Source organism: Pelophylax lessonae, assembly GCF_965119305.1.
Source record: "Pelophylax lessonae genome assembly, chromosome: 4".
Classification (NCBI taxonomy): Eukaryota; Metazoa; Chordata; class Amphibia; order Anura; family Ranidae; genus Pelophylax; species Pelophylax lessonae.
Window position 1 is genome coordinate 15,158,529 of NC_138771.1, and position 23,004 is coordinate 15,181,532.

Below are 23,004 nucleotides of genomic sequence, written 5' to 3' on the forward strand. Positions count from 1 at the left end.
CATTATTTAATCTGCCCAACAACAAATTGGCCAAATAAAAAGAAAACAAAGAATCAAAATGCAAAACGCATGAAAAACGCATTTCCGAAAATGCGGAAAGCACAGCAAAAAGCTAAAAACGCTCAAATCCAACATTTCTAGGTGTGAATGGGGCCTAGAGGAGGATGGTTCAGAGCATGCACAGAAACGCACGCAGGCTGCACATCGCAGATAATACGGGATGGATGAAGGGACGTTTGTATTATGAGAAGAGGAATGACGGGTGTGCGATTCGCTCAGCCCGATGACTATAAATACTGTATGAGAATAGAGAGTGTTATGTGACGGGCGCTTTATGATGGTAATAGGACCCTGCAGGTGCGGAATGTGACCCCGGAGTCTCCATGACGATAGAATCGCTGTTGCAGGATGTTCTTCCTGGATGGACTTTAGCATCGCACACAAAGCAGGAAGCGGCACATCCAGGAGGTGACATGGTGAGTCCTTCCACCATAAAATACATTTTCCTGATTCTCCCAACACATTGTCCCGTTTCTACATTCTACTAAAACTGTCATTTTCCTCTCCGCAGACAAAGTTCCTGTCTCAGGATGACATCCAAAGTAAGAAGTGACATGAGTGTGCGGTGTGGAGTGCGGATGGGGTGTGGGGTGGGTTGTGGGGGGTGCGGGGGGCGTGTGGGGTGGGGTGTGTAGGGTGCGGGGGGGGTGTGGTGCGGGGTGTGGGAAGAAGGGTGTGGAGTGCGGAGAGTGGGATGCGGCGAGCGTGGTGTGTCGTGCGGGGTGTGGGCTGCGGAGTGGAGTGTGGGGTGTAGAGTGTGGGGTGCAGGGTGCCGAGTGGAGTGGGGAGTGTGGGGTGGCGTGCGGAGTGTGAAGTGCGGGGTGTGGGCTGCGGAGTAAAGTGTGGGGTGCGGAGTGGAGTGTGGGGTGCAGGGTGCCGAGGGGAGTGGGGTGCAGGGTGTGGAATGTGCGGTGCGGAGTTTGAAGTGTGGGGTGCGGAGTGGAGTGTGGGGTGTTGAATGTGGGGTGCAGGGTGCCGAGTGGGGTGCGGAGTGTGAAGTGTGGGCTGCGGAGTGGAGTGTGGGGTGCCGAGTGGAGTGTGGGGTGCGGATTGTGAAGTGTGGGGTGCGGAGTGCAGGGTGCCGAGTGGAGTGTGGGGTGCGGATTGTGAAGTGTGGGGAGTGGAGTGTGGAGTGCAGGGTGCCGAGTGGGGTGCGGACTGTGAAGTGTGGGCTGCGGAGTGGAGTGTGGGGTGCAGGGTGCCGAGTGGAGTGTGGGGTGCAGGGTGCCGAGTGGAGTGTGGGGTGCGGAGTGCAGGGTGCCGAGTGGAGTGTAGAGTGCAGGGTGCGGATTGTGAAGTGTGGGCTGCGGAGTGGAGTGTGGGGTGCAGGGTGCCGAGTGGGGTGCAGAGTGCAGGGTGCCGAGTGGAGTGTGGGGTGCGGATTGTGAAGTGTGGGGAGTGGAGTGTGGAGTGCAGGGTGCCGAGTGGAGTGTGGGGTGCGGACTGTGAAGTGTGGGCTGCGGAGTGGAGTGTGGGGTGCAGGGTGCCAAGGGGAGTGCAGGGTGTGGAGTGCGGTTCGGGGTGTGGGCTGCAGGGTGCCGAGTGGAGTGCAGGGTGTGGAGTGTGGGGTGTAGAGTGTGGGGTGCTGAGTGGAGTGCAGGGTGTGGAGTGTGGGGTGTAGAGTGTGGGGTGCTGAGTGGAGTGCAGGGTGTGGAGTGTGGGGTGCAGGGTGCCAAGTGGAGTGCAGGGTGTAGAGTGTGGGATGCAGGGTGCCGAGTGGAGTGCGGGGTGCAGAGTGTGGGGTGCAGGGTGCCGAGTGGAGTGCAGGGTGTAGAGTGTGGGATGTAGAGTGTGGGATGCAGGGTGCCGAGTGGATTGCAGGGTGCCGAGTGTGGGGTGCAGAGTGTGGGATGCAGGGTGCCGAGTGGAGTGCAGGGTGTAGAGTGTGGGGTGTAGAGTGTGGGATGCAGGGTGCCGAGTGGAGTGCAGGGTGCAGAGTGTGGGGTGCAGAGTGTGGGATGCAGGGTGCCGAGTGGAGTGCAGGGTGCCGAGTGTGGGGTGTAGAGTGTGGGGTGCAGGGTGCCAAGTGGAGTGCAGGGTGTAGAGTGTGGGGTGTAGAGTGTGGGATGCAGGGTGCCGAGTGGAGTGCAGGGTGCAGAGTGTGGGGTGCAGAGTGTGGGATGCAGGGTGCCGAGTGGAGTGCAGGGTGTAGAGTGTGGGGTGTAGAGTGTGGGGTGGAGTGCGGGGTGTGGGGTGCCGAGTGTGGGCTGCGGAGTAGGGTGTGGGGTGCAGGGTGTGGGGTGCAGGGTGTGGGGTGCAGGGAGTGGGGTGCACTCCAGTATATAGAATCTCTTCTCCCCGACCTCCAGCACATACACTTGCTTGCAGACTATCACTTCCAGGACCAGCTAGCACTGATGTGAGGATCTGACCCAAAGAAAATGCCCTTTGCAGGCAGGGCCCCTATGATGTAGCAAATGTTGGTAGTCCTTAGTGCTAGCTTTCTTACATGTGACTACTGCTCCCAGCACCACCTCTTCAGGCACTGCCAGCCCTCCTGGCTGCAACTGCCCCTTTCCACTGCCTGTGCCACCACAGTCATCCTGACTGGCTCTGCACCCATCTCCGTTCTCTCAGGTGTGCCTCCCAGTCCTCCTGACTGGCTCTGTACCCATCTCATCTCAGTCCTCTCAGGCGTGCCTCCCGGTACTGCTGACTGGCTCTGCACCCATCCCAGTCCTCTCAGGCGTGTCTCCCAGTCCTCCTGATTGGCTCTGCACTCATCCCAGTCCTCTCAGGCGTGGCTCCCAGTCCTCCTGATTGGCTCTGCACTCATCCCAGTCCTCTCAGGCGTGGCTCCCAGTCCTCCTGACTGTATGTCACTCACCGGTCCTCTTGGCTGTTCCTTGTTCCTCCTAGAGACTTCCCTGGCAGTGTTCTCCTGCTGTCCTCTAATTGCTCCCATGCCTCCTGTCCACCGACAGCCTAACGCTCCATCTCCAACTTCCACCTGAACAACTCCCCTCCCAGCTGGGCTGACCCAGTGTATTTGGGAGGGCCTGCCCCCTGCCAACCCAAGTTAGGGATTGGTCAGGTCCCTCAGAATATTCCAGGCAGCTCCACCTTTCCTCCCATCCCGTTTTTCTAGAAGATTCCAGCACATTCTAGAAATAGGGGAGGTCTCAGTAAAGCTGCCTGCGAGTCCTGCAGTTCTCCCTGAATTTCTGCCCAATGCAGGAAACAAACAGAGCCTGACAATTTACCCACACTACAAAAAAACCTATCCACACTTCTAACACTAGAGGGTGCTACAAATATATATTGAGTAACCCCTTCATGATGAGAGTAAAATTAATCCAAATGCCTGAATTAAGTTTTGCAACTTTGACACGTGTTAGTAAAACTGTACATATCATCGCAGCTACTTTGTATATTGGAAATGAACAGTGAGGTCTCCAATGGAGATAATCAAGTAAATTAGGAAAGGGGTCCCATCCTCCTGTTATGACCATGAATTGAAACCCGGAGACCGCCCCCAATAATCACCAGAGAGCCAAGGAGGGAACATTCCCAATAAAAAATTTTTTTAAAAAATCTAATTTTTTTTATCAGTTTAGGCCAATTTGTATTCTGCTACATATTTTTTGTAAAAAAAAAAAAAAAATCCCTAAAAGTGTACTTTAATTGGTTTTGCACAAAAGTTGTCGCGTTTACAAACTACGGGATAGATTTTTGGACTTTTTATTTATTTATTTTTGTTTTTTTTACTAGTAATGGCGGCGATCAGTGATTTTTATCGGGACTGCGACATTACGGCGGACAGATCGGACCCCTAACTGACATTTTTGACACTTTTTGGGGACCAGTGACATTACTACAGTAATCAGTGCTAAATAATATGCAACTGTCACTGTATAAATGACACTGGCAGGGAAGGGGTTAACACTGGGGGTGATCAAAGGGTTAAATGTACAGTGGTGATCGAAAGTTTGGGCACCCCAGGTAAAAATTTGTATTAATGTGCATAAAGAAGCCAAGGAAAGATGGAAATATCTCCAAAAGGCATCAAATTACAGATTAGACATTCTTAGAATATGTCAACAAAAGTTAGATTTTATTTCCATCATTCAGGCTCAGTTCACAATTGTGCGATGCGGGAAGGCTGCGAATATGCAGCCTGTTCCCGCATCGCATCCGCACATCTGGCAGTTCACACTGCCATATGTGATACGCAGGGGGGTGTCAATTAAATGTTAAAGACACCCCCAGTTTGATCACATATCGCAGTGCGATCTGCAAGTTCGCACAGAATCGGATCGCACAAGAGATCGCATGTAATGAAGGAGCAGTGCGCTCCGAATTGCATGCGATCTCGCAAACCGCCCTAGTGCGAACCGGCACTTACACTTTCAAAATTACAGAAAACAAAAAAATGGTGTCTGCAAAAGTTTGGGCACCCTGCAGAGTTAATATCTTGTACTGCCCCCTTTGGCAAGTATCACAGCTTGTAAACGCTTTTTGTAGCCAGCCAAGAGTCTTTCAATTCTTGTTTGAGGTATCTTTGCCCATTCTTCCTCACAAAAGTCTTCCAGTTCTTTGAGATGTCTTGGCTGTCTGTCATGCGCTGCTCTTATAAGGTTTATCCATAGATTTTCAATTATGTTGAGGTCAGGAGATTGTGAAGGCCATGGCAAAACCTTCAGTTTACGCCTCTTGATGTAATCCCCTGTGGATTTCGAGGTGTGTTTAGGATCATTATCCATTTGTAGAAGCCATCCTCTCTTTAACTTCAGCTTTTTCACAGATGGCATCAAGTTACCATCCAAAATTTGCTGACATTTTATTGAATCCATTTTTCCTTCTACCCTTGAGATGTTCGCTGTGCCACTGGCTGCAATACAACTCCAAAGCATGATTGATCCACCCCCATGCTTAACAGTTGGACAGAGGTTCTTTTCATTAAATTCTGTGCCCCTTCTTCTCCAAACGTACCTTTGCTCATTCCGGCCAAAAAGTTAAATTTTAACCTCATCGGTCCACAGAACTTGTTTCCAAAATGCATCAGGCTTGTCTATATGTTCATTTGCAAAGTTCAAACGTTGATTTTTGTGGTGAGGGCGTAGAAGAGGTTTTCTTCTGATGACTCTTCCATGAAGACCATATTTGTACAAGTATCTCTTTATAGTGGAATAGTGTACCACAACTCCAGTGTCTGCCAGATCTTTCTAGAGGGATCGTTCAGTCAAACGTGGGTTTTGAATTGTTTTTCTCACAATCCTGCGAGCTGTTCTGTCTGATATTTTTCTTGGTCTTCCAGATCTTGCTTTAACTTTCACTGTTCCTGATGACTGCCATTTCTTAATTACATCCCGAACAGAGGATATTGACATCTGAAAACGCTTTGCTTTCTTCTTATAGCCTTCTCCAGCTTTGTGAGCGTCAACTATTTTCAGTTTCAGTTTTCTAGACAACTGCTTAGAAATCCTATGGTGCTGATTGTTGGGGCAAGGTCAGATGAGTCTGGGCATTTAAAACCTTTGAGATTGACATCACCTGGTCTTCCCAGATGATGACTAAGAACAGATGATGACTGAGAACAATCCATGACACTGGCAGGTCTCAGCCTTGCAAAGGGGGCAGTGCATGCTATAAATTCTGCAGGGTGCCCAAACTTTTGCAGACGCCATTTTTTTGTTTTCTGTAATTTTGAAAGTGTCAATGATGGAAATAAAATCTAACTTTTGTTGACATATTATAAGAATGTCTAATCTGTAATTTGATGCCTTTTGGAGATTTTTCCATCTTTCCTTGGCTTCTTTATGCACATTAATACAAATTTTTACCTGGGGTGCCCAAACTTTCGATCACCACTGTAAGCCTAATTGTGCTTACTAACTGTTTTCGGGGGGGGGGGGCTCTGTGACAGGCACACAGAGATCTGTGTTTCGGCTTAGCGGAGACACACAATCTCACTGTGCCTGTGTGACAGAAGACTCGCCTGCTTTGTTTACATAGGCAGGCGGTTCTCCTGTCAGTTTCTCTGAAGATCGTGGGAGGCCGGCGGCAATCGAGCCTGCTCCTCCTGCGGTCTGGCTCCCGCCGAGACCACGTGCACAAAATCACACAGATCTATGTGATTATGCGCAGCCGAGCCGCCCTGCCACAGTAAATCTGCGTGGGGCGGTCGGCATGAGGTTAATGAACAAAGCAAACAGAAAAAAAAGTTTAACTATTAGTAAAGGGGTTGTAAACCTCAAAAAAAAAAAAACCTGAAAGACAAAGGCATAATGAGCTAGTATGCATCAATACGAAGCCCCCTGCAGCGCTTCCCGCTCACCGGTGACATGGCCGACATGTTCAGCTGTCTTACTTCCAGGTTTGCGTCCTCCGGCCATCTGATTGGCCAGAGCTGTGATTACGTCAACCCCGCGCAGGTTAGTCCCTCCCCCCAGAGTAGTACAGTGCTACTATGGTGACACGGAACTACTCTGATGAAAGTATGTTAAAATAGTAAAAAATGAAAAAAAGTTAAAAAATAAACATTTTTTTTAAAAAATGTAATAAAAAAATGATTATTTTTTTCTTTTTTTAACATACGGTCAGCAGTCAGTGTCCCTGATCACCACCACATCAGTCATATAATGATGCTACACTGCACTGGTGGCAGTATTTAAAGAAAAAAAATTGTGAAAAATAAAACACATTTTATTAAATTTCTTAATTAAAAAAAAAAAAATGCCACTGCCTGTCTTCTTTCCAAAAAGGGGTCATTTTGGGGGATATTTGGCCATCAGATTTTATCAGTTTTCAAATATATACAGTATACCATAGTTTGTAAACATTATAGCTTTCACACAAACCAATTATTATACACTTACTGAAATCTTTTTTTTTTTTTTTTTTTTAACCAAAGACATGTAGCAGAATATATTTTGGCCAAAATTTATGAAGAAATTTGAATGTTTTAATTTTTTGATAAAGATACATTTTATAGCAGAAAGTGAAAAATGTTTTTAATCAAATTTTCGATCTTTTTTCATTGATATCATTAAAAAAAAAAAAAACAACTCATTGTTGATCAAATACCACCAAAAGAAACCTCTATTTGCATGAAAAAAATTATTTACATTGCGTGGTCATGCAACACTGTACTCAAACGAAATTACCAGTTAAAATAGCGCAGTACCGAATAGCAATCAAATATTATAAAGGGGTGAAATCTTCCAGATGGTAAGTGGTTTGGTAACATTTTACTCATTACCATTTATCCAATACATAATACCGCTTAGACCAGGGTTCCTTGAGCAATTTCTGACTCTCAGATAAGTTCCCAGCTGACACCATTGATCTTTTTAGCTTTCTGTAAGGGGGTAATTTTTCCCACTGACCACCAATGTAAGGAGCATTCTTCCTACTGATCACCAATGTAAGGAGCAATCTTCCCACTGACCACCAATGTAAGGAGTATTCTTCCCACTGACCACCAATGTAAGGAACATTCTTCCCACTGATCACCAATGTAAGGAGCATTCTTCCCACTGACCCCCAATGTAAGGGACATTCTTCCCACTGACCACCAACGTAAGGGACGTTCTTCCCACTGACCACCAACGTAAGGGGCATTCTTCCCACTGACCACCAACGTAAGGGACATTCTTCCCACTGACCACCAATGTAAGGGACATTCTTCCCACTGACCACCAATGTAAGGGACATTCTTCTCACTGACCACCAATGAAAGGGACATTCTTCCCACTGACCTTCAATGTAAGGAGTATTCTTCCCACTGATCACCAATGCAAGGGACATTCTTCCCTCTGATCCCTAATGTAAGGGACATTCTTCCCACTGACCACCAATGTAAGGGACATTCTTCCCACTGACCACCTGTAATGTTCCGGTACCTTTGGTACCCTAAATTACACTTTCCACAAGTGTATGCGCCCCACCATTTACTTTTGGAAAGGTGCGCATACACCTTTAAGACTGGAGCTGTCATCACCCAGCGCCGGACTAGATGGCTATTTAAAGCGCCGGTTCTCACTCACATGTGTTCGTTCAAACACCCTTACCTGGATGCTAACCTTGCTTGAAGCTTCCATGCTTGCAAGCTTACTTCGCTGACGGAACCTCGCTGCGCTGATCCCTGTATCCCGCTACTGGATCATCCGCCTCTCCTGAACCACCCTTCGGCTGTATCGCTAATAGTGCTAAGTACCCCGCAGGGGAATTCTCTATAAACTTATACTAAGCTTACACTATCTAGCTCTGCATAGTAAAGACTGTTTATCACATCTGCATAACTAGATTGCTAGCTCTTGAGACTACTGCTACTTTTCTGCACTGGGTTGATCTCTTTTGTATTTCCACCTGCTATTCTATCATCTGCTATCATACAACATTGCTAAACCTTCCTGCATCCATCTGCTACTGTCTCACCTTCAAGTGTCTATCACCTACCACCTCCACTCAACCTATCCCTCAACCTTCATCATTGTGTTACCACATACATAAAGTCACTCTAGGAACCAGTTTGCTAATTGTGTGTATTTACTGGCTGAAATAAGACCTTCCACACATGATGAGTCATTGAGGTTGGGAATGGTATCTCAGCATATCTCTTACATGACTACTGACGTGGAACTATTTCTGCAGCTGAAAATCCACACCATATAAGAAACGCAGGAGCGTTACAGATTGAACGAACCAAAAATTGATTCAGCAGAAATAACCACTCAGGTGACACAATTAAAACAGCAAGTATCTGCGTTAATACACGCACTTGCTGAATTAAAAGAAGACAATCAGGCTCTGTCGCAGCAGGTAATTAGACTGACACAACTTACCTCTGCTCAGTCCCCTGAACCCAAGATAAATCCCCCTTTGGTATTTACAGGCGATCGCAAAAAAATTTGCGAATTTAAAAACGCATGTGAGTTACTTTTTTTGCTAAAACCTCGTACCTACCTTACTGATCACATTAAGGTTTGTACTATTATTTCTTACCTATCAAGCGATCCTCGAGCCTGGGCAGATTCTCTTTTTGAGAAAAACAACCAGCTTCTCAACTCCTATGCCTTGTTCCTAGCAGAACTCACTAGCCTATATGATGACCCCAATAGGCAGAGTACTGCTGATCTTCAGTTAAGATCCTTGAAACAAGGAAGCAGGCCTGTAGAAGACTTTGTCGCAGAGTTCAAGAGATGGACCCTTGATTCAGAATGGAATGATGCATCTCTGAAAACCCAATTTAGGCTTGGCCTATCAGAAGCCGTTAAGAACGAGCTCGCCCGAGCGGATCTGCCAAAAACCCTGGATGCATTAATACAACTCAGTATTACCATAGATAGAAGACTACGAGAAAGAAAGGCTGAAAAGATGGGAATGCCATTATCCGTTTCCTCTCGGAGTCTGGCCGTTCCTATGGAGGTGGGAACCATACGCCCACCGCTATCAACTATGGAAAAAGCCAAAAGACTAAATGAAAATCTCTGCTTGTACTGTGCATCCCCGGATCACAAGATAAACGTCTGTCCCCTAGTCAACAAAAAGAAGGGTGAGTGTTCACATGTCTCCCTAGGAGGATTGACAACTTCATTCACTAACCCCTACATTTCTGTTTTTTTGACATTACAGTGGGACCAGAACAGGATTACTACTAAGGCCATGATTGACACAGGATCTTGTGGAAATTATATGGATATATAAAATGAAGGTGCATGATAGTGACAATCAAATAGGAAGTACTAAAACACACTAGCAGCACTAAAATTCATAAATGATAAATGAAGTGCAGTCCACTGGGATAATGTCCATATGTTCATATAATCATGCAATGTGCCCAGAAACCGTGAATGGATATATTGCACTGGACCCTCCACCGCACCAACGTGCTCCCCCTAATGAGAGACACTCACCAGAAATCTGGTCATACAAGGACTTGTAATGCCAGCCTATCTCAGGCTCAGAAAACGATATCCACAGGAATTTCCCAGGACAAACGGCCCTCGATCAGTCTCAATCGGATCAATTCTTGTGGCAGACCCACAGGAGATTCCAATTGCATCAGGGGTAGTACATGTGAAAATAATAGCTCACATAGGGCAATATTGCATGGCTAAAATCAGACTTTATTACCCACAAAAGGATCCCCAGTAGCTGATGCACTTACAACATGTAAAACAAAGCAAGCTTGTCATATAAAGGATGAGGCATAAACCTGCGTGTAGAGGCCGATCCCCGTAGTGCCAGTTCGCCGCCGGTACCAGGCTGTAGCGAGCCTCGGGTTCAGCATCAGACGCTAGGTCCTACCTCGTGACCGCGTGACCACGCCCTGACGCGTTTCGTTAGCAAGTAACTTCAACTGAGGGCGTGGTCACGCGTGTACGGTCACCGCTATTTGACTATACCGATGGGGCGGAGGCACCAATCAGCCGGATGACGCAGGACCTTCCCGCTCGTCATCACTTCCGCCCTTACCGGAAGTCATATCATGTAACATTGGCTTCCGCCAACACAGCGAATCACTGCCATCTCCGATCAAGACTATCCATTTTCCACAGCGCCCCTAGGGACGAAAGGGAACTGGCACTCGTCGGATCACAGGCAGATCATATAGCCTATATATACATAATCGATATGTTACAATAAATAGCGACTTATTACAACAAAAATATCCAAATAAAAAGGTGATTACCATTCAATAAACATAACGATAATCACATGCACATTGTAAAAATTAGATAAAATTATCTTAAGATAATACATAAAAGGCATCATTCTATATTTAAAATTAACCATATTAAAGCAAGAAACAAGGGTTAAACGACCAAATCCAAAGAGACAAAAGCATCACATGAGACAGGGGAGGTTAAAAAAGTTAATAATCACTGATAAAACAGTTGATGTCTAAATCAACGTTTAGCCCTTTGGGATGTAGAGAGTTGGTCAAAAATATCCAATACGTTTCACGCTTGGACAGCTCTCTTACTCTGTTTGAGCCCCTCCAGACCTGTTTGACATTTTCAATTCCCCAAAATTTCAACTCACTCGGATCTTGATTGTGATACTTTTTAAAATGTAAAGAGACATTATGGTCCTTATAACCATTTCGAATATTTGCAATGTGCTCTGAAACACGTATTGCAATAGTTCTCTTCGTTCTTCCAATATAAATTAAGCCACAAGGGCACTCCAAGCCGTATACCACATGAGTGGTGTGGCAAGTGATGAGATCCTTAATGTCGAAGGTCTCACCATTCGCGGAAGAACTAAAAGAGGAAAACCCCCGCAAATGAGTCCGCACCTGTCTACATGTCTTGCAACGACGACAGGCATAAAAACCCGTCCTGTCGTCCCAAAACATAGAGGGCTTGGTGGGGGGGTCAAGGACCTTGCACACCAATTGATCCCCAAAAGTGCGTGCTTTTTTATATACAAAGGAGGGTGTAGATGGAATAAGGCTCCCCAAAATCCTATCTACACTCAATACACCCCAATGTTTTCTAATAATGTCCTCTACCTCTCTATATTGGGAATTGTATTGTGTGAGAAAACTCCACTCCTGTTTGTTGTCAGTTGGTCTAACAGTATCCACCAGGCATTCCTGCTGAGAAATGCCTAGGACTTCCATGATGGTACTATCAAGCTTCCGTTCATCATAACCCTTCTCACGGAAACGATGTCGGAGAACCTCAGCCTGTGTCAGAAAGTCCGTATCTGAGGAGCAGTTCCTCCTCACCCGGAGGAACTGCCCCTTAGGGATATTTTGTAACCAACGTGGGTGGTGACCACTATAAATGGGTAAATACCCATTATGGTCAGTGGGTTTAAAGTACACACGAGTCTCCAGTGTGTGATTTTTTACCATCACTTCTACATCCAAAAAATGGATGGACTCCTGACTCCAACTAAACTCCAATTTGACACCGTTATTATTGGAGTTGAGCGAGTCAGCAAATTCTCGCAGAGTACTTTCTGGACCTTCCCATATGAAAAACAGGTCATCGATATACCTTCTGTAGATCTTCAGCTCGTTCTTAGCAAGCGCATAAATATACCGATCCTCCCACTCCCCCATAAAGAGATTGGCGAGGCTGGGAGCAAATTTAGCTCCCATTGCCACGCCACGTTTCTGGTTATAGAATGTTCCATTAAACCAGAAATAGTTGTGCGCTAAGCAGAACTCCAGTGCGCATTTTAAGAATCTCTTTTGGGGGTCCGGGAGGTCGGTACGACTACAGAAGGCCCAATTCAGAGCTAGTAATGCATCCTCGTGCTGAATTATAGTATATAGCGAGGACACATCCGCTGTTACTAGAAAAACTTCTTTATCTGGGGATATCTGGACTTCCTTCAAGGCCCGGAGGAAATCTTTGGTGTCCTTAAGGTACGACCTCAGACTTACCACACTGGCCTGTAAAAAGAAGTCCAGGTATTCACCCAGTCTAGCGGTAACTGAATTGATCCCATTGACGATGGGTCTGGCTGGAGGATTATGTGCGTCGAGGAGGTCTTAATTCACCTAAACCCCTCCCAACCTCTAACAGGTATGATTCATTGGGTGACGCGAATGCGCCATCCACGCCTGTACCCCCACCTCGCCCTTTTTTATGGAGGGGCGGTCGGGGCAGGGGAGGGAGACGGGGTGGCAGACCCTGGAGGGGGAGACCCATGGAATGGGGTCCCCCGAGTTATCCACCGAGGGCCGGCCCATCCTCCCAATATCCTATCCAAGCACAACACATAGGCGAGGATGTCGAGCAGGGAGGAAGTACCAACAAAAAAAGAAGGCTAGTGGATTAACGGGTGTGTACAATTTGGCTGGCATTGTTCTCACGCAAAAAGAGACTAACATTTTAAATGCTGGTTTAAAATGTGCCAAGCATAGACCCCTCAATAAATTTGATGTGTACGTAGATGTGCACAAGTATGTGAGAAAAATTAATTTAAAGAGACATTTTCTTAATCCAAATCGAGCTATTAACAACAGTCGATCTTACAGTGTGGCTACCACTGTGGGGGTGGATAGTGGTTTAAAAAACCGCTCCCTGTTTAATCCTCCACAGTCCTCCAACCACTGTGTGGATGTGTTTAAAAATCTGGTGCTGCAGGATGTGGCAGCTCTGCAGCCCAGAAAAGGGGTGAACCCTAGACACATCCAACAGGGTTTGGAGGCCTTGGAAGAAAGAAAAAATGTCATAATTAGACCTGCTGATAAGGGGGGAGGGGTAGTGATCCTAAAGAAAGATTTCTATCTGAACCAACTCAGCAATATGCTTTCAGATACAGAGACCTATGAGGAGCTGAGAAGGGATCCAACCCTAGAGTATAGGAGGATCTTGAAAGACCTGATACAGTCGGGCTATTATCATCGGGTTCTTTCGGATAAAGAGCAGAGATACCTTATGCCCAGTTTTAATAGAGTACCAACGATATATACTCTGCCTAAAATACATAAGGACGCACATAATCCTCCAGCCAGACCCATCGTCAATGGGATCAATTCAGTTACCGCTAGACTGGGTGAATACCTGGACTTCTTTTTACAGGCCAGTGTGGTAAGTCTGAGGTCGTACCTTAAGGACACCAAAGATTTCCTCCGGGCCTTGAAGGAAGTCCAGATATCCCCAGATAAAGAAGTTTTTCTAGTAACAGCGGATGTGTCCTCGCTATATACTATAATTCAGCACGAGGATGCATTACTAGCTCTGAATTGGGCCTTCTGTAGTCGTACCGACCTCCCGGACCCCCAAAAGAGATTCTTAAAATGCGCACTGGAGTTCTGCTTAGCGCACAACTATTTCTGGTTTAATGGAACATTCTATAACCAGAAACGTGGCGTGGCAATGGGAGCTAAATTTGCTCCCAGCCTCGCCAATCTCTTTATGGGGGAGTGGGAGGATCGGTATATTTATGCGCTTGCTAAGAACGAGCTGAAGATCTACAGAAGGTATATCGATGACCTGTTTTTCATATGGGAAGGTCCAGAAAGTACTCTGCGAGAATTTGCTGACTCGCTCAACTCCAATAATAACGGTGTCAAATTGGAGTTTAGTTGGAGTCAGGAGTCCATCCATTTTTTGGATGTAGAAGTGATGGTAAAAAATCACACACTGGAGACTCGTGTGTACTTTAAACCCACTGACCGTAATGGGTATTTACCCATTTATAGTGGTCACCACCCACGTTGGTTACAAAATATCCCTAAGGGGCAGTTCCTCCGGGTGAGGAGGAACTGCTCCTCAGATACGGACTTTCTGACACAGGCTGAGGTTCTCCGACATCGTTTCCGTGAGAAGGGTTATGATGAACGGAAGCTTGATAGTACCATCATGGAAGTCCTAGGCATTTCTCAGCAGGAATGCCTGGTGGATACTGTTAGACCAACTGACAACAAACAGGAGTGGAGTTTTCTCACACAATACAATTCCCAATATAGAGAGGTAGAGGACATTATTAGAAAACATTGGGGTGTATTGAGTGTAGATAGGATTTTGGGGAGCCTTATTCCATCTACACCCTCCTTTGTATATAAAAAAGCATGCACTTTTGGGGATCAATTGGTGTGCAAGGTCCTTGACCCCCCCACCAAGCCCTCTATGTTTTGGGACGACAGGACGGGTTTTTATGCCTGTCGTCGTTGCAAGACATGTAGACAGGTGCGGACTCATTTGCGGGGGTTTTCCTCTTTTAGTTCTTCCGCGAATGGTGAGACCTTCGACATTAAGGATCTCATCACTTGCCACACCACTCATGTGGTATACGGCTTGGAGTGCCCTTGTGGCTTAATTTATATTGGAAGAACGAAGAGAACTATTGCAATACGTGTTTCAGAGCACATTGCAAATATTCGAAATGGTTATAAGGACCATAATGTCTCTTTACATTTTAAAAAGTATCACAATCAAGATCCGAGTGAGTTGAAATTTTGGGGAATTGAAAATGTCAAACAGGTCTGGAGGGGCTCAAACAGAGTAAGAGAGCTGTCCAAGCGTGAAACGTATTGGATATTTTTGACCAACTCTCTACATCCCAAAGGGCTAAACGTTGATTTAGACATCAACTGTTTTATCAGTGATTATTAACTTTTTTAACCTCCCCTGTCTCATGTGATGCTTTTGTCTCTTTGGATTTGGTCGTTTAACCCTTGTTTCTTGCTTTAATATGGTTAATTTTAAATATAGAATGATGCCTTTTATGTATTATCTTAAGATAATTTTATCTAATTTTTACAATGTGCATGTGATTATCGTTATGTTTATTGAATGGTAATCACCTTTTTATTTGGATATTTTTGTTGTAATAAGTCGCTATTTATTGTAACATATCGATTATGTATATATAGGCTATATGATCTGCCTGTGATCCGACGAGTGCCAGTTCCCTTTCGTCCCTAGGGGCGCTGTGGAAAATGGATAGTCTTGATCGGAGATGGCAGTGATTCGCTGTGTTGGCGGAAGCCAATGTTACATGATATGACTTCCGGTAAGGGCGGAAGTGATGACGAGCGGGAAGGTCCTGCGTCATCCGGCTGATTGGTGCCTCCGCCCCATCGGTATAGTCAAATAGCGGTGACCGTACACGCGTGACCACGCCCTCAGTTGAAGTTACTTGCTAACGAAACGCGTCAGAGCGTGGTCACGCGGTCACGAGGTAGGACCTAGCGTCTGATGCTGAACCCGAGGCTCGCTACAGCCTGGTACCGGCGGCGAACTGGCACTACGGGGATCGGCCTCTACACGCAGGTTTATGCCTCATCCTTTATATGACAAGCTTGCTTTGTTTTACATGTTGTAAGTGCATCAGCTACTGGGGATCCTTTTGTGGGTAATAAAGTCTGATTTTAGCCATGCAATATTGCCCTATGTGAGCTATTATTTTCACATGTACTACCCCTGATGCAATTGGAATCTCCTGTGGGTCTGCCACAAGAATTGATCCGATTGAGACTGATCGAGGGCCGTTTGTCCTGGGAAATTCCTGTGGATATCGTTTTCTGAGCCTGAGATAGGCTGGCATTACAAGTCCTTGTATGACCAGATTTCTGGTGAGTGTCTCTCATTAGGGGGAGCACGTTGGTGCGGTGGAGGGTCCAGTGCAATATATCCATTCACGGTTTCTGGGCACATTGCATGATTATATGAACATATGGACATTATCCCAGTGGACTGCACTTCATTTATCATTTATGAATTTTAGCGCTGCTAGTGTGTTTTAGTACTTCCTATTTGATTGTCACTATCATGCACCTTCATTTTATGTGGTTAGATTTATAGCAGCAGCTTTTAGATATATTATTTGTTTTAGCATTTTATATATCACTCTATATACATATAGGTACTTGGTAATAGCGCCGGTTGAGTAAGTATTTTTAGTCCCCACTTGTGTCCGTTTCACTTGCTCCTTTTGGTTATATGGATATATGTTTTGCTGCTTTAAATAAAATTCCTATTATTTCTAAACTCAAACCTGTCTCAGTAAGTCTTATTACCGGTGTTCCGTTATCCTCTGGTCCGATCACCGATCAGACACAAGCACTTCTAGTCACTATTAACGAGTCTCATAGGGAGACTTCTACCTTCGATTTAATACCATCACCCCACTTTCCCATTGTGTTGGGACTTCCCTGGTTGCACACACACCAACCAACCATAGATTGGAAGAAACGGTCCTTGACCTTCCCTTCTTGTTATTGCGAGGAAACGTGTAACCTCCCGTTTTCCGGGAAGATTCTGTCTGTGGTGACAGATGAGATTGCACCACTATGTTATCAGGATCTTTCTGAGGTTTTTCTTGAGAAAAATGCTCAAGCATTACCTCCTCATCGAGACTATGATTGTAGCATTGATCTACTCCCAAATAGCAAATTGCCGTTCGGTCATGTTTATCCTCTTTCACAGGATGAACTTGCCCATCTCAAAACCTATTTGGATGAGAACTTGGAAAAAGGTTTTATTTATTTATTCCACTTCTTCCACAGCAGCAGGACTCTTTTTTGTTCGCAATAAAGATTCAAGTCTCAGACCTATCATCGACTACAGGAAATTGAATGCTATTACAATAAAAGATCGCTATCCTCTACCGCTTATCCCTGAGCTCATTGAGCAGGTGCGTGGAGCTACCTATTTTTCAAAATTAGACCTGAAAGGAGCATACAATCTCATTCGAATCCGCGATGGACACGAGTGGAAGACTGCATTCAGAACTAGATACGGATTGTTCGAATATCTTGTGATGCCATTCGGCCTATGCAATGCCCCTGCAGTTTTCTAACGATTTATAAACGATATTTTTAAAGACTTACTAGATGTCTGTGTTGTGGTATATCTGGACGATATACTTATATATTCACGGACCCTGTCTGAACACATAAGACATGTAAGACTTGTAGTATCGAGATTGCTTGCACATAATCTTTATGTGAAGCTGAAGAAAGGCTTGTTCCATAAAGATGAGGTACTCTTTCTAGGCTACATCATATCCAAAACAGGAATCGAGATGGACATGAGTAAAATATCCTGCATTCAGGATTGGCCTACACCAACTACACGCAAGGCGCTACAGCGATTCCTGGGATTTTCAAATTTCTACAGGAAGTTCATAAAAAACTTTTCTGCTATTGTTAGACCCCTCACACAGCTCACTAGCATAAAAATACCATTTAAATGGTCAGAAGAAGCAAATAAGGCTTTCCACTTGTTAAAGACAAGGTTTACTTCCGCTCCCATATTACGCCATCCAGACCCATCCCTCCAATACATTCTGGAGGTAGATGCGTCAAACATGGCAGTAGGAGCAATACTCTCCCAACGACCAACCCACACTTCACCACTTCATCCAGTCGCCTTTTTTTTCTAAATCCCTGAGCAGTCCCGAGATAAATTACCCCGTGGGTGAAAAGGAACTGCTTGCTATAAAATTGGCTCTGGAGAATTGGCGACATTTACTCGAAGGCACCCAACTACCAATAATTATATACACGGACCATAAAAACCTCCAATATCTTCAGACTAGCAAAACTCTCTCGCATCGACAGGTACGATGGTCACTATTCTTTCTAAGGTTTAACTTCCTAGTGACCTACACACCTGCAGATAAGAACAAAAAGGCGGATGCACTATCACGACTAACTGAAGAAAACTACTTTGAAATCCCTTCCGTTCCTATAATACCTCACAAACCCATTATTGGAGTTGTCCGTTCCTTAAAGGAAGAGGTTCTGCATGGTATAAGTTTGGATTCACCCCCACCACAACTAAATACTGATGCAGAAGGCTTCCTCTACTACAACGACAAACTTTACATACCACCTACCCTACGCACCAAGATCTTGGAATTATCGCATGATGTGCCTATGGCAGGACATATGGGTATGACAAAGACTTTCAATTTGATTTCTCGACAATTCTGGTGGCCTGACATGAAAACATCTATACAAAAATACGTCTCTTCATGCAATGTCTGTGCCAGGTCCAAAATTGACACTACGAGACCATCCGGTCTACTATGCAGTCTACCAATACCCCAAACTCCATGGGAGGTTTTGTCATTGGACTTCATCGTAGAATTGCCTCCTTCCAAAGGATTTAATACCATCTTGGTGTCAGTGGACCATCTGACAAAGATGGCACATTTCATTGCTATTCGCAGACTACCTTCGTCCAAACAAACGGCAGAACTCCTGATGAAACATGTCTTCAGATTACATGGTATCCCAAAAACTCTTCTGTCTGACCGTGGATCCCAATTTATTTCTAAATTCTGGCAAGAACTATGTCACATACTACGGATTGAGCGGAAGCTCACTTCTCCTTACCATCCGCAGACCAACGGACAGACTGAAAGAGTCAACCAATGCATCGAGCAGTATTTACGTTGTTACACTTCTTACCAACAGGATGATTGGTTGGATCTTCTCCCCCTGGCAGAATTTGCCTACAACAACGCAACTCACAGTACAACCAAGCAGAGTCCGTTCTACTTGAACTATGGGTTCCATCCCTCTATTCTCCCTCCACGCATCCTTCCTTCAAATAACCCAGTAGCCTCAGACTATCTTACCCAAATAAAGGATTCTCTGGGTTTACTAAATACTACCATTGCACACGCTCACAGTCAACAAAAGAAGTACTATGATCTTCGTAGAAGACCTTCTCCACAGTATACTATCGGGGACCTCGTTTGGCTCTCAACAAAAAACTTGAGACTGAAGATCCCTAGCAAAAAGCTTGGACCTCTGTTCTTGGGACCTTTCCCAATCAAGAAACTTATTGGAAAAGCTGCAGTGCAGCTTACATTGCCAATGGACCTAAAAATCCATCCCATTTTCCATGTGTCGCTACTAAAACCCCATGTTCCGGACCAAGGAATAAGGCCTAATATTCCACCTCCCCCTCCTGTACAAGTTGAAGGTGGAGAAGAATACGAGATAAAAGAGATTCTGGATTCTCGTATCTACAGAAGAAGACTTCAGTACTTGGTTAGATGGAAGAACTATGGGCCCCAAGACGACACCTGGCTAAACACCTCTGACATACATGCCCCTAGATTAATCCGCAATTTTCATGCGAGATACCCAGACAAACCAGCTCCAGAGGCCTTCAGGAGCAGGCCTTAAGGGGGGGGTATTGTAATGTTCCGGTACCTTTGGTACCTTAAATTACACTTTCCACAAGTGTATGCGCCCCACCATTTACTTTTGGAAAGGTGCGCATACACCTTTAAGACTGGAGCTGTCATCACCCAGCGCCGGACTAGATGGCTATTTAAAGCACCGGTTCTCACTCACATGTGTTCGTTCAAACACCCTTACCTGGATGCTAACCTTGCTTGAAGCTTCCATGCTTGCAAGCTTACTTCGCTGACGGAACCTCGCTGCGCTGATCCCTGTATCCCTCTACTGGATCATCCGCCTCTCCTGAACCACCCTTCGGCTGTATCGCTAATAGTGCTAAGTACCCCGCAGGGGAATTCTCTATAAACTTATACTAAGCTTACACTATCTAGCTCTGCATAGTAAAGACTGTTTATCACATCTGCATAACTAGATTGCTAGCTCTTGAGACTACTGCTACTTTTCTGCACTGGGTTAATCTCTTTTGTATGTCCACCTGCTATTCTATCATCTGCTATCATACAACATTGCTAAACCTTCCTGCATCCATCTGCTACTGTCTCACCTTCAAGTGTCTATCACCTACCACCTCCACTCAACCTATCCCTTAACCTTCATCATTGTGTTACCACATACATAAAGTCACTCTAGGAACCAGCTTGCTAATTGTGTGTATTTACTGGCTGAAATAAGACCTTCCACACATGATGAGTCATTGAGGTTGGGAATGGTATCTCAGCATATCTCTTACATGACTACTGACGTGGAACTATTTCTGCAGCTGAAAATCCACACCATATAAGAAACGCAGAAGCGTTACAATGATCTACCAGAACACCCAGATCCTTCTCCACTATGGATTCCCCCAGTTCTACTCCACCTAGTATGTATGATGCATGCATATTCTTAGCCCCCAAGTGCATAACTTTACATTTATCAACATTAAACCTCATTTGCCACATAGTTGCCCAATGAAACTGCATTGAGGTCAGCTTGTAAATTGGAGACATCCTGTAAGGAAGTTATTCCACTGCAAAGCTTGGTGTCATCTGCAAAGACTGAAATGGTACTTTTAATCCCAGACCCGATATAATTTATAAAGATATTAGAAAGTAAGGGTCCCAACACTGAACCTTGGGATACACCACTGATAACCTTGGACCATTCAGAGTAAAAATCATTACCACTACTCTCTGTATTCTCTCTTTTAGCCAATTTTCTATCCAATGCTAGGCAGAGTGCCAACCATAGCATTGCCCCTAATGATTGCAGAGTGCCAGCCACAGCATTGTCCTCAATGATTGCTGAGTGCCATCCACAGCATTGCCCCCAATGACTGCACAGTGCCAGCCACAACATTGCCCCCAATGATTGCAGAGTGCCAGAACAGAGCATTGCCCCCAATGATTGCAGAGTGCCAGCCACAGCATTGCCCCTAATGATTGCAGAATGCCAGCCACAGCATTGCCCCCAATGATTGCAGAGTGCCAGAACACAGCATTGCCCCCAATGATTGCAGAGTGCCAGCCACAGCATTGCCCCTAGTGATTGCAGAGTGCCAGAACACAGCATTGCCCCCAATGATTGCAGAGTGCCAGCCACAGCATTGCCCCAAATGACTGCAGAGTGCCAGCCACAGCATTGCCCCCAATGATTGCAGAGTGCCAGCCACAGCATTGCCCACAATGACTGCAGAGTGCCAGCCACAGCATTGCCCCCAATGATTGCAGAGTGCCAGAACACAGCATTGCCCCCAATGATTGCAGAGTGCCAGCCACAGCATTGCCCCTAATGATTGCAGAGTGCCAGCCACAGCATTGCCCCAATGACTGCAGAGTGCCAGCCACAGCATTGCCCCCAATGATTGCAGAGTGCCAGCCACAGCATTGCCCCCAATGACTGCAGAGTGCCAGCCACAGCATTGCCCCCAATGATTGCAGAGTGCCAGAACACAACATTTCCCTCAATGATTGCAGAATGCCAGAACACAGCATTGCCCCCAATGATTGCAGAGTGCCAGCCACACATTGCCCCCAATGATTGCAGAGTGCCAGCCACACATTGCCCCCAATGATTGCAGAGTGCCAGCCACACATTGCCCCCAATGATTGCAGAGTGCCAGCCACACATTGCCCCCAATGATTGCAGAGTGCCAGCCACACATTGCCCCCAATGATTGCAGAGTGCCAGCCACACATTGCCCCCAATGATTGCAGAGTGCCAGCCACACATTGCCCCCAATGATTGCAGAGTGCCAGCCACAGCATTGCCCCCAATGACTGCAGAGTGCCAGCCACAGCATTGCCCCTAATGATTGCAGAGTGCCAGAACACAGCATTGCCCCCAATGATTGCAGAGTGCCAGAACACAGCATTGCCCCCAATGATTGCAGAGTGCCAGCCACAGCATTGCCCCTAATGATTGCAGAGTGCCAGCCACAGCATTGCCCCCAATGATTGCAGAGTGCCAGCCACAGCATTGCCCCTAATGATTGCAGAGTGCCAGCCACACATTGCCCCCAATGATTGCAGAGTGCCAGCCCCACATTGCCCCCAATTGCAGAGTGCCAGCCACACATTGCCCCCAATGATTGCAGAGTGACAGCCACACATTGCCCCCAATGATTGCAGAGTGCCAGCCACACATTGCCCCCAATTGCAGAGTGCCAGCCACAGCACTGCCCCCAATGATTGCAGAGTGCCAGCCACACATTGCCCCCAATGATTGCAGAGGGCCAGCGACCCCCCCCGCACTTACCTCTCTCGCAGCTTCTCTTCAGTCCCCGACTCCCCGCATCTCCGAGTCTTCAGTCCTCCCGCGGCGCCTCCTCCTCGTCCAATGGCACGGTGTTTGCCTTTCGGCCAATCAGGAAGCGGGAAGACCCGCTCCCTGATTGGCCAGGAGGAGGTTCCGTGTGACAATAGCGAATTCTCATTCGCTATTGTCACAGAATGGGCGGGTCGCGGCGCACTGCTCTGCTCCTTGCCCGCCACGTCTGCGGCTGCGCGGTCCGAGCGCGGGACATTCAATTGTACTGCGCTCGGACGTGCAGAGGGCTTCAGCCGGTTCTGCGAACTCGCAGAACGTTAGTAACCGGTTCTATAGAACCGGTGCGAACCGGCTGAATCCCACCACTGATCATATCCCCCTTATGTATTTATACATGGTGATCATATCCCCCTTATGTATTTATACATGGTGATCATATCCCCCCTTATGTATTTATACATGGTGATCCTATCCCCCTTATGTATTTATACATGGTGATCATATCCCCCCTTATATATTTATACATGGTGATCATATCCCCCTTATGTATTTATACATGGTGATCATATCCCCCTTATGTATTTATACATGGAGATCATATCCCCCTTATGTATTTATAC

At 46.1% G+C, this 23,004-nt stretch overlaps 1 protein-coding gene across 1 annotated transcript in view; it reads left to right on the forward strand.

The window, feature by feature from the left end:
* The first annotated feature begins 576 nt into the window (after positions 1-576).
* CALML4 (calmodulin like 4) overlaps positions 577-23,004 on the forward strand; it is a 37,936-nt gene continuing 15,508 nt past the window's right edge. The window contains exon 1 of the mRNA XM_082254312.1: positions 577-602. The gene's annotated coding sequence lies outside the window, so the exon portion shown is untranslated. The remainder of the gene's footprint in view (positions 603-23,004) is intronic.